Source organism: Octopus sinensis, linkage group LG24 (assembly GCF_006345805.1).
Source record: "Octopus sinensis linkage group LG24, ASM634580v1, whole genome shotgun sequence".
Taxonomy (NCBI): Eukaryota; Metazoa; Mollusca; class Cephalopoda; order Octopoda; family Octopodidae; genus Octopus; species Octopus sinensis.
This window is the reverse complement of record NC_043020.1, coordinates 21,851,978-21,860,828: the sequence shown is the minus strand read 5'-3', so window position 1 is coordinate 21,860,828 and position 8,851 is coordinate 21,851,978.

Genomic DNA, 8,851 nt, shown 5'->3' with positions numbered 1-8,851 from the left:
GGTTTCCCATAACCTTAAATGAAATTAAGGCCTATTTTGCCATAAATATTATGGGTATCAGAAAGTTGCCCAGAATAACAAATTCTATCGTAAAATTTTGTTGTATACCCAATTGAATATTAGCTAATAACCCATTTTCTAAAGCGATGTTTGAACAAAATTTTTATAATTTTATATTTTGTTGAATTTACCTGTATCTACCTGCAATTAGAGTCACTTTGTGACAAAAATTATAGTATAGAATTGGTTGAGAACATTTCATTAAATTATCTTCCAAAATTCACGTTAATATATTGATAAATAAAAAAGTTATAGTTGTTTAATGAAACCAGACTAAATTTATGATTACGTTAGAAATTAATTGAAACACATAAGGGGTGTATTTTGGTCAGAAATATAGTAACGAAAGGGTTAAGAAAAACCAAAAAATATTTTATTCTTTATAAATGTTGTGTTCAAAATAACATTTTCTTTTAAGAATGTGTATATAACAAAGTATGTGTATATAACTACGTGGCTTATATCTTTATATATAAGAGTGAAGCTGTGTGTCTGTCTCCTACGATTTAGATTCGTAACTACTCCCACATTTTGCGGTGCAGTTTAACCAAAAGCGGGTATCTTATAGTCGTGATTCATATCGAGCCCTTCTGGGTATTAGCGCGCATCTACGATGAGTCTACGATTTAAAAAAAATTTACCATCATATTTTTCCATTTTAATGCATTTTTTTCGCTATTATATAAGGGAAGTAACTCTCTAAAAATATCTACGATGTGTCAACGATTTAAAAAAAATTTACCTTAATTTTTTTCCATTTTTAATGCATTTTTTGCTATTTTTTGGCTATAACTCTCTAAAAATGCTTATATAGTTATTTCCCTTACAAACCCGAGCAACGCCGGGCGATACTGCTAGTATATATATAAAACTGAGAATGTGTGTCTCTCTGTGTCTTTCCCTAAAATTTGAGAACTACAGAACCAATTTCATTCAAATTTTACACATGCCTTACTTGGGGTCCGGGGAGTGTCATCAGCAAAACAAATTTTAACTTTTTGCCTAGGGCAAGCCCACAGCAATATCATATCTTCTCCACTACGATTCCCTAAAACTTGAGAACTACACAACCAATTTCATTCAAATTTTACACATGCCTTACTTAGGGACAATGTAGTTGCATGGGCAAAAAAAACGTTCAACTTCTTGCCTAGAGCGAGCCCATAGCAATATCATATCTTCTCCACTATTTCAGTATTACGTGTTAAAAGTGAAACAAAAACATTTCTCTATTTTATGTCAGATACTTTCACTTTAACAATAAAAATAATACTAACAATTGAATTATTTGTAGTAAGTAATAATTAAAATCAAACTAAAGTATAATATAATCGTAACATAACAAAAGTAAAAATAGCAATTGGTATAAAATTGCATCAATGACTTGAACTTGAATAAGTGGTTTCACATGAATGGGAATAAATTAAAAATAAAATTAGCATGCAGAAATGGAATAGTCGAGATGGATAATACAAAATTAAATTAAAGAAAAAACTATTGTCTATAAAGTATACAATGTAGAGAAAAAAGAAGATTTAAACACCTGGAGGAAATCACCATCGAAAAGTGTCTTGGTGCGACTATGAAAGATATCTAACCAGAGGCGGTAAATTCGCCACAATAGAAGCAAGGTTCGAGTCAACGGAGCGTGCAAGGGAGTACTCGACTCAAACTTGCAAAGTGGAAATAAATATTTTATTTTTACCTTTATATCTGGGAACTAGACGTGCCGGATAAAAATTAAAAATGCCCCCCCCCCCACCGAAGTTGAGATAGGCTGGATTGTAGCCACACTTCTATACAAGAGGGAGGACAAGATGCAATTGATCGAAATTGCAAAAGATGAGCTTACAATTCCAGTCTGTTATATATTTTGAGTATTGTTATCACTAGCGATATCAAGATATAACTTTGTATTTTGTATTTTATGTGTAGATGTATATATATAGATGTACATGTAATATGTACACATATATGCATGCACTAGCAGTATGACCTGGCAACAACGGGTCATAATGCTAGTATATATATATATATATATATATATATATATATATATATATATTATATATATATATATATCAGGTGCATGGTTCAGTGGTTAGAGCATCGAGCTATGATCATGAGGCTGTGAGTTCAAAACCTGGACTGGGCTGCGTGTTGTATTCTTGAGCAAGACACTTTATTTCACATTGCTCCAGTTCACTCAGGTGTAGAAATGAGTTGTGACGTCACAGGTGCCAAGCTGTATCGGCATTTGCCTTTCCCTTGGATAACACTGGTGGCGTGGAGAGATGATGTCAGTATGCATGGGCGACTGCTGGTCTTCCATAAACAATCTTGCCCAGACTTGTGCCTGAGGGTAACTTTCTAGGTGCAATCCCATGGTCAGGCATGACTGAAGGGGGTCTCAGCATATATATATATATTATATATATATATATATATATATATATATATATATATATATATATATATATATATATATGTATGTATATATATATATATATATGATAAATGAAAAACAGAAAATGGAAGATATAAGAATTTTTATTAATCACGACAATTGTTTTGATACATCCCTCATAGGTGGGATACTTAACAGCTGATTTAAGAACATCCAACAGTATAGATGTGTTTCCTCATGTGATAAATAGATATAACTTGTTAAAATAACAGTTCCACAATGTATCTTCTCATTTCATGTAAAGAAAAGCAGCAAAACAAAGGATATATTTTCATTTACAAAGAAGATCAAAAATAAAATAACATGCAAAAAAGAAAGGAACACACAATACACCGAGAAAAGTTTTTTAAATATATCGTTAACAGATATGGATATATAAACATCCTTGCGCAAGCTGCATGGTATACGTACACTCACTCATACAAACATCCATGAAGATGTAAGCATACACACGTGTGGTTTTGTGCACACACATTCACATAGTGAGTTAAATAGCTACTTGGTGTTTAAAAGAATGGAGAGGTTAAAGCTAAACTTAATTCATCCATACCTTAAAGTAAATTATGTTAGTAGTTACACAAATTCATTCCCACTGCATTGTGTGAAAGTACATTTATATGCATGTAGAGATCTTGAAAGTCTTTCAGAAATTCTATTAATGATCTTCTCATTGGCCTACAGAATAGACAGGGATTTCTCGGAGCAGAGTCAGTAACTCCTGGAAATGATACTGTATGGTTTTGCATGCCTTATTATGGACCAAGTTATGTTATACTTAATTTTATCTTCCTTCAGTTGCCACACAAAATCAGCCAAAGATGTTGAATGCCTCTTGTTGATTCCCTCGAAGCTGGTGACTTGGTTGCAATAACGATTCTTAAATGAATCAACTGTTTGCCCCTTGTGTGTACGGTACAAGATTTATGCTCATACAAAGATTCATCAATGCACATTTATTATATCAATGAGCATTTATTATATTTATTTGTATATATGGCAGTTGTGACTTCATTTTCTAACGTTGTTACTGTGTTAGCAATATCATAATCATTTCTACTATCACAATTTGGCTGTATTTGGTACTTTGCATTACAGTTTACGTCTCCTTCATTGGTATTTAGGTGCATATGTTTGCTAGATCCAGCAGGTGAGTTGTATATATATATGATAATTGCTTCATCTTGACAGATGATAACTGTTGCATCAGCACACACACCACAATCCATCACACAATCCCTCTGTTGATGATCCCTCAGATGACTTTTAAGACTAGCTGCTGACTGATAAGGTTTACAAATAAGTGACAGATATTATGCACATTTCTTCTATATCTTTGCCCTTTGGAATCTGATTCTGAAGGAATGCTTCTGCGTCCTAGCATATGTCTTTTAAGCCCAGATATTGTCACACAGGTTTTGTGACATATGACACAAGTTGTAAGAGGTGGTTGGGGTTCAAGATTATTACCTACTTGGGCATTTCAATTTTCATGTAACTTCACGTATCCTGCTTTAGACAACAGAACACAATCACACACAATACATATCCAATATTCACTGCTGACTTTAATTCCAATTGTTCCTTTTCGACAGGCTCTTCTAAGCTCAGAGTGCTGAATCATCTTTTCTTCCTAGGCATTGCAACCAGTCCTAAAGCAGCACTACTCCACTTGTTTCAAACCAGAGCATCAGTTTCCCAGTCACTTTTGTTCACATCTAGTTTCTTCAGGTTTTCCTTTACACAGTCTTTATATATAAATAGGCATACCTCACCCTACGTCGTTAATTGGTTCCAGGAGACACAACTTAAGTCGAAAAATAACTTAAGTCGAATTAACTTGTCTCTAGGCTAGGCTAGGCTTAATTTACTTGTCTCTGGATTAAACTGATAATAACCATTCCCACTTCTGTACTTTATTTATGAATGCATTTTCAATAATACATGGTGAATGAAAATCTATTTTAAGCTTAAAAACAAATAATTTTATTTTTTAATACAGTACAGTAAAAAAAAAGCGTAATCTAAATCTATGAGTATAATTTGGTGGTGTTTACAGTACATTGCGGATGCTTTATTTATGAATGTGGTTTGCAATAAGACATGGTAAAAGAAAAGCATTTTTTAAGCTTAAAAAACAAATTCAGTAATTATTATTATTATGCAATAGTAAAAAAAATCATTATTTAAAATTTACTAATATGAACATACAATTTGGTGATTTCGTGATTTTGTTCACTAAGCTACACTACTTTATGATGAGTAACTTAACATTTACTGTACATATTTTAATATGATTTTATATGCTTTTATTCTTATTTATATTTTACAGTAACATGATCTTATGCGCTTTTAATAGTTTTCTGGTGATTTTACGATTACAATATTTGTGACGGACAGACGTAAAGTCAAGTAAAATGACGACTTAATTTTTATTTTTCCGTGTATTATTTTTGAAAGCCAATGTATAATTGAGAATGACTTAAGCTGAGGTATGCCTGTATATTCATTTGTGATTTTCTTCCTCCGTCTTCCCTTCTATTGGACTTTCCTCTGTTTCCGAAGAAGGGAGTGTGCATGAAACATTAAACCATCTTTCTTTCCTTACCTGAGTGTCTGTTAATACTTTACATGTACCATGTCCTTGCATTGCTGTTTTTTTGTGTGTTGTTCTTTTGGATTTTATATATATATATTATATATATATATATATATATATTATATATATATATATACGTTTAAATATTTGTTGTGCAAGATTTCCTGTGACTGCACACCTCTGCACCCCCTCTTCCTGACCCCACTCATCCCACCACCCCGCTTCCTCGCACTGTTGTCACTATACCCCCCAATCTCCCCCTCTCCGCAGCCGAGCGCCCCCTCCTCAGTAAGGGACTTCGCTTCACGCCTCTCACGCGCCACTGTGACGAATTCGAGACTCGGACGGACGTCAACCAGTTCCTGCGCCGCCTCAAACTTTGCGCCTTCTACCACGCGTCTCCGCAGCGTCACGACAATCAGGATTGCTTTTTGGAGCTGGGGCGCCGCCCATCCAACTGGACGCCGCCCCCGGGCCAATTCAGTAGTCTAGACTCGTTTGTGAACGACTGCAACGCGTTGGTAAACCGGTTTAATTTTTAAAAAAGACCTCTCCGAGACAACCTCACACAGGCTGAATTGGTTACCCTTCGCCACCTCCGTGGCCGCAATGACATTGTCATCAAACCGGCGGACAAAGGCGGAGCAGTGGTGGTGTGGCGCGCGGATCTTTACAGGGAGGAAGCGCTCAGCCAGCTTCAAAATCCCCTCTTCTATCGCCTCCTCCCCTCTGATCCCACCTCTTCCTACCAACAGCGAGTGTCCTCCACTATCCGCGAACTCATCTCCTCTTCTGCTCCCCCCCACCGCCACCAACCTCATCGTCCGCACACCCCGCACCTCCACCATCTATTTCCTTCCCAAAATTCATAAGCCCAATACCCCGGGCCGCCCCATCGTTTCCGCCTGTAATTGCCCTACTGAACACATTTCCCTATACCTCGACCGTATCCTGTCCCCTTTAGTCAAAGCCCTCCCTTCCCACATACATGATACCAACCACGCCCTCCGTCTCTTCCATTCTTTTTCCTTCCCTTCCAGCCCCTCACACCTCCTCTTCACCCTTGACATCAAATCACTGTATACAGTAATTCCCCACAACGACGGTCTCCTAGCTCTCCAACACTTCCTCGACCGTCGCCCCGACCCTACTCCTAGCACCCCCACCCTCCTCCGCCTGGCAGAGCTCGTCCTAACCCTTAACTGTTCCACGTTCGCCGGGGAAACGTACCAACAGGCGTCCGGGGTCGCGATGGGAACGAGAATGGGTCCCAATTTCGCCAATCCCTTTGTTGGCTACATTGAGGCCCAAGTATTCTCCCAATTCTCCGGGCCGACCCCAGAACTATACGGTCGTTACATAGACGACTGTATATATCTCTTTCCTCTCTAACTTCCACCCCTCTCTACAATTCACTTCCACCATATCCAATACTTCCGTTAACTTCCTTGATATCTCACTCAGCATCGACCACCACTCCCACTCTCTCACCACCTCCGCTTTCTTCAAACCCACGGATTCCCACCTCTATCTCAACTTCTCCTCCTCCCATCCCTTCCACACCAAACGGGCTATCCCCTACTCCTAGTTCCTCCGCCTCCGACGCTTGTGCAGCCGCGACGAGGATTTCGAGACCCAGTCTCAATACCTGGCCCGCCTGTTCAGGCTTCGAGGATACCCACCTACCCTGGTCTTGAGCGCCCTCGCCCGCGCTCGTCGCATCGACCGCACCACCGCCCTTTCTCCTTCCAATCACCCCCCCCCCAACCGCACCCCCTTTCCCCTCCTTTTCCACCTCTCTACTCTACCCCTTCGTCGGAAGATACTTCGTGCCTTCCGTCGTCTCCAGCTCGATTCCACGACCCACCCCATTTTCCCCAACCCACCCCTGTCCTCCATCAAACGAGCCCGGAATCTACGCGACTTCCTGGTCCGTAGCACCCTCCCTTCTTCCCCCTCGGCCCCACTCGGATCCTTCCCATGCTCCAGATCCCGCTGCAACACCTGCCCCTTCATCACCAACACCACTGCTGTCACCGGTTCCAACAGGCGAACTGTACGTATCAGGTATTCCTTTACGTGCACCTCCTACACCACCTACACCACCTACACCACCAAACGGTATACACAGGTGCTTATAATTATCAAGTACTCACCCCGAATTTATATATATATATATATATATATATATATATATATATTTAATCATATCAAAGGGAAATGGAAATTAATAGAAATTTTCATTTCCAGTGGCCTAGCATGTAAAAATTTAGTCCAAAGACTATGTATTAGTCATAAAATACAGTGTACATTTAAACTCATAAGGAATCCACTTATGGGATTCAACATACTAGAAAGAACTTCAACAGGAACCAAATGAAAAAATAAAAACATGTTACCATCTAATTTCCTGGACCAATTGGTTTCTTATTTTAGTTTAGCAAGTAAATAACTTTTACTCGCGAGGTGAAATCGTTTTCAACAGGTACACCTTAGATTAAATATAGAAACACAAGGCAATCAAACTATGTGCCCCTTATTTATACATCCTAATTTTTTCAAAATCTACTGTGCAGACGCAGTCCTTCGCCGGCAATAAAAATACGCCAACTTTTAAAAACCAAAAATTATCCAAAGACTTACAATATTTAATCATATTAAAGGGAAATGGAAATTAATAGAAATTTTTACTTCCAGTGGCCTAGCATGTAAAAATTTAGTCCAAAGATTATGTATTAGTCATAAAATACAGTGTACATTTTAAAAGAGTCCCCTTAAAGCGTGTAGTTTTAAGTATAGTAAATAGCCTTTGGTATTATAATGTATTTTATATATGAAGGAAAAAAATTATATACTTTGTATTAATATTTTTCCTTAATTGGTTTTACATGCTGGCTACTCGATAAAATATTATATAGATTTTATCCATTTATTTTATTTACATTGTTTTTGATTTTGTCAACTACACAGTATAGTAGGGTCAGTTGGGTACCATCTGTGAGAAAAACACAGCACCATGATGCAATTCACTCTGCCAAAAATTTGGAAACAACATGCTGTACTGCTTGGCATTTGTGCCAGAAGCTCCAATACAAACATTTCAGAGTGTTTGGGTGTCAATCTGAGAACAGTGCAATCTAAGGACATGTACCAAGAGTGATAAAAATCAAACATCCAGTCAACATTATGGTGTTTGGAGTGATCACTAGTGATGGTGACATAATGCCTCCATTCATCTTCCCACACGGCCTCAGACTCAAACACGGAGACCTACATCAAGTACCTGGAGGAGGTAGTATAACTCTGGGTCAAGAAGGTGGCTGCTGGAAGACCCTGTGTCTAACAACAGGACTCTGCACCATGAAAGACATGAGCAGGAGAACCTGGTCATGGCTGTCAGACCTCATCACCTCTAACATCTGACCACCTTACTTCCCAGACTGCACCCCTCTTGATTATTATGTGTAGGGCGAATTTGAGTGAAAGACCAACAAATCTTGTAACACCAAAGATGAACTGAAGGCAAGGATTTTAGCAGCATTCACCGATTGAAATAAGAGCACTGTCCAGAAGTGTTACAGGAAATTCCGTAGTCGTCTGGAGACTGTGGAGGTTCAAGCCAAATGGCGATTTTATTGAATAAATTTATTTTTTAGTATTTCAAGATATTTTTCTGTAATTTTGGTAAATATATCAGTTAAAATGAGATCTCAGTGTTATTTTCATTT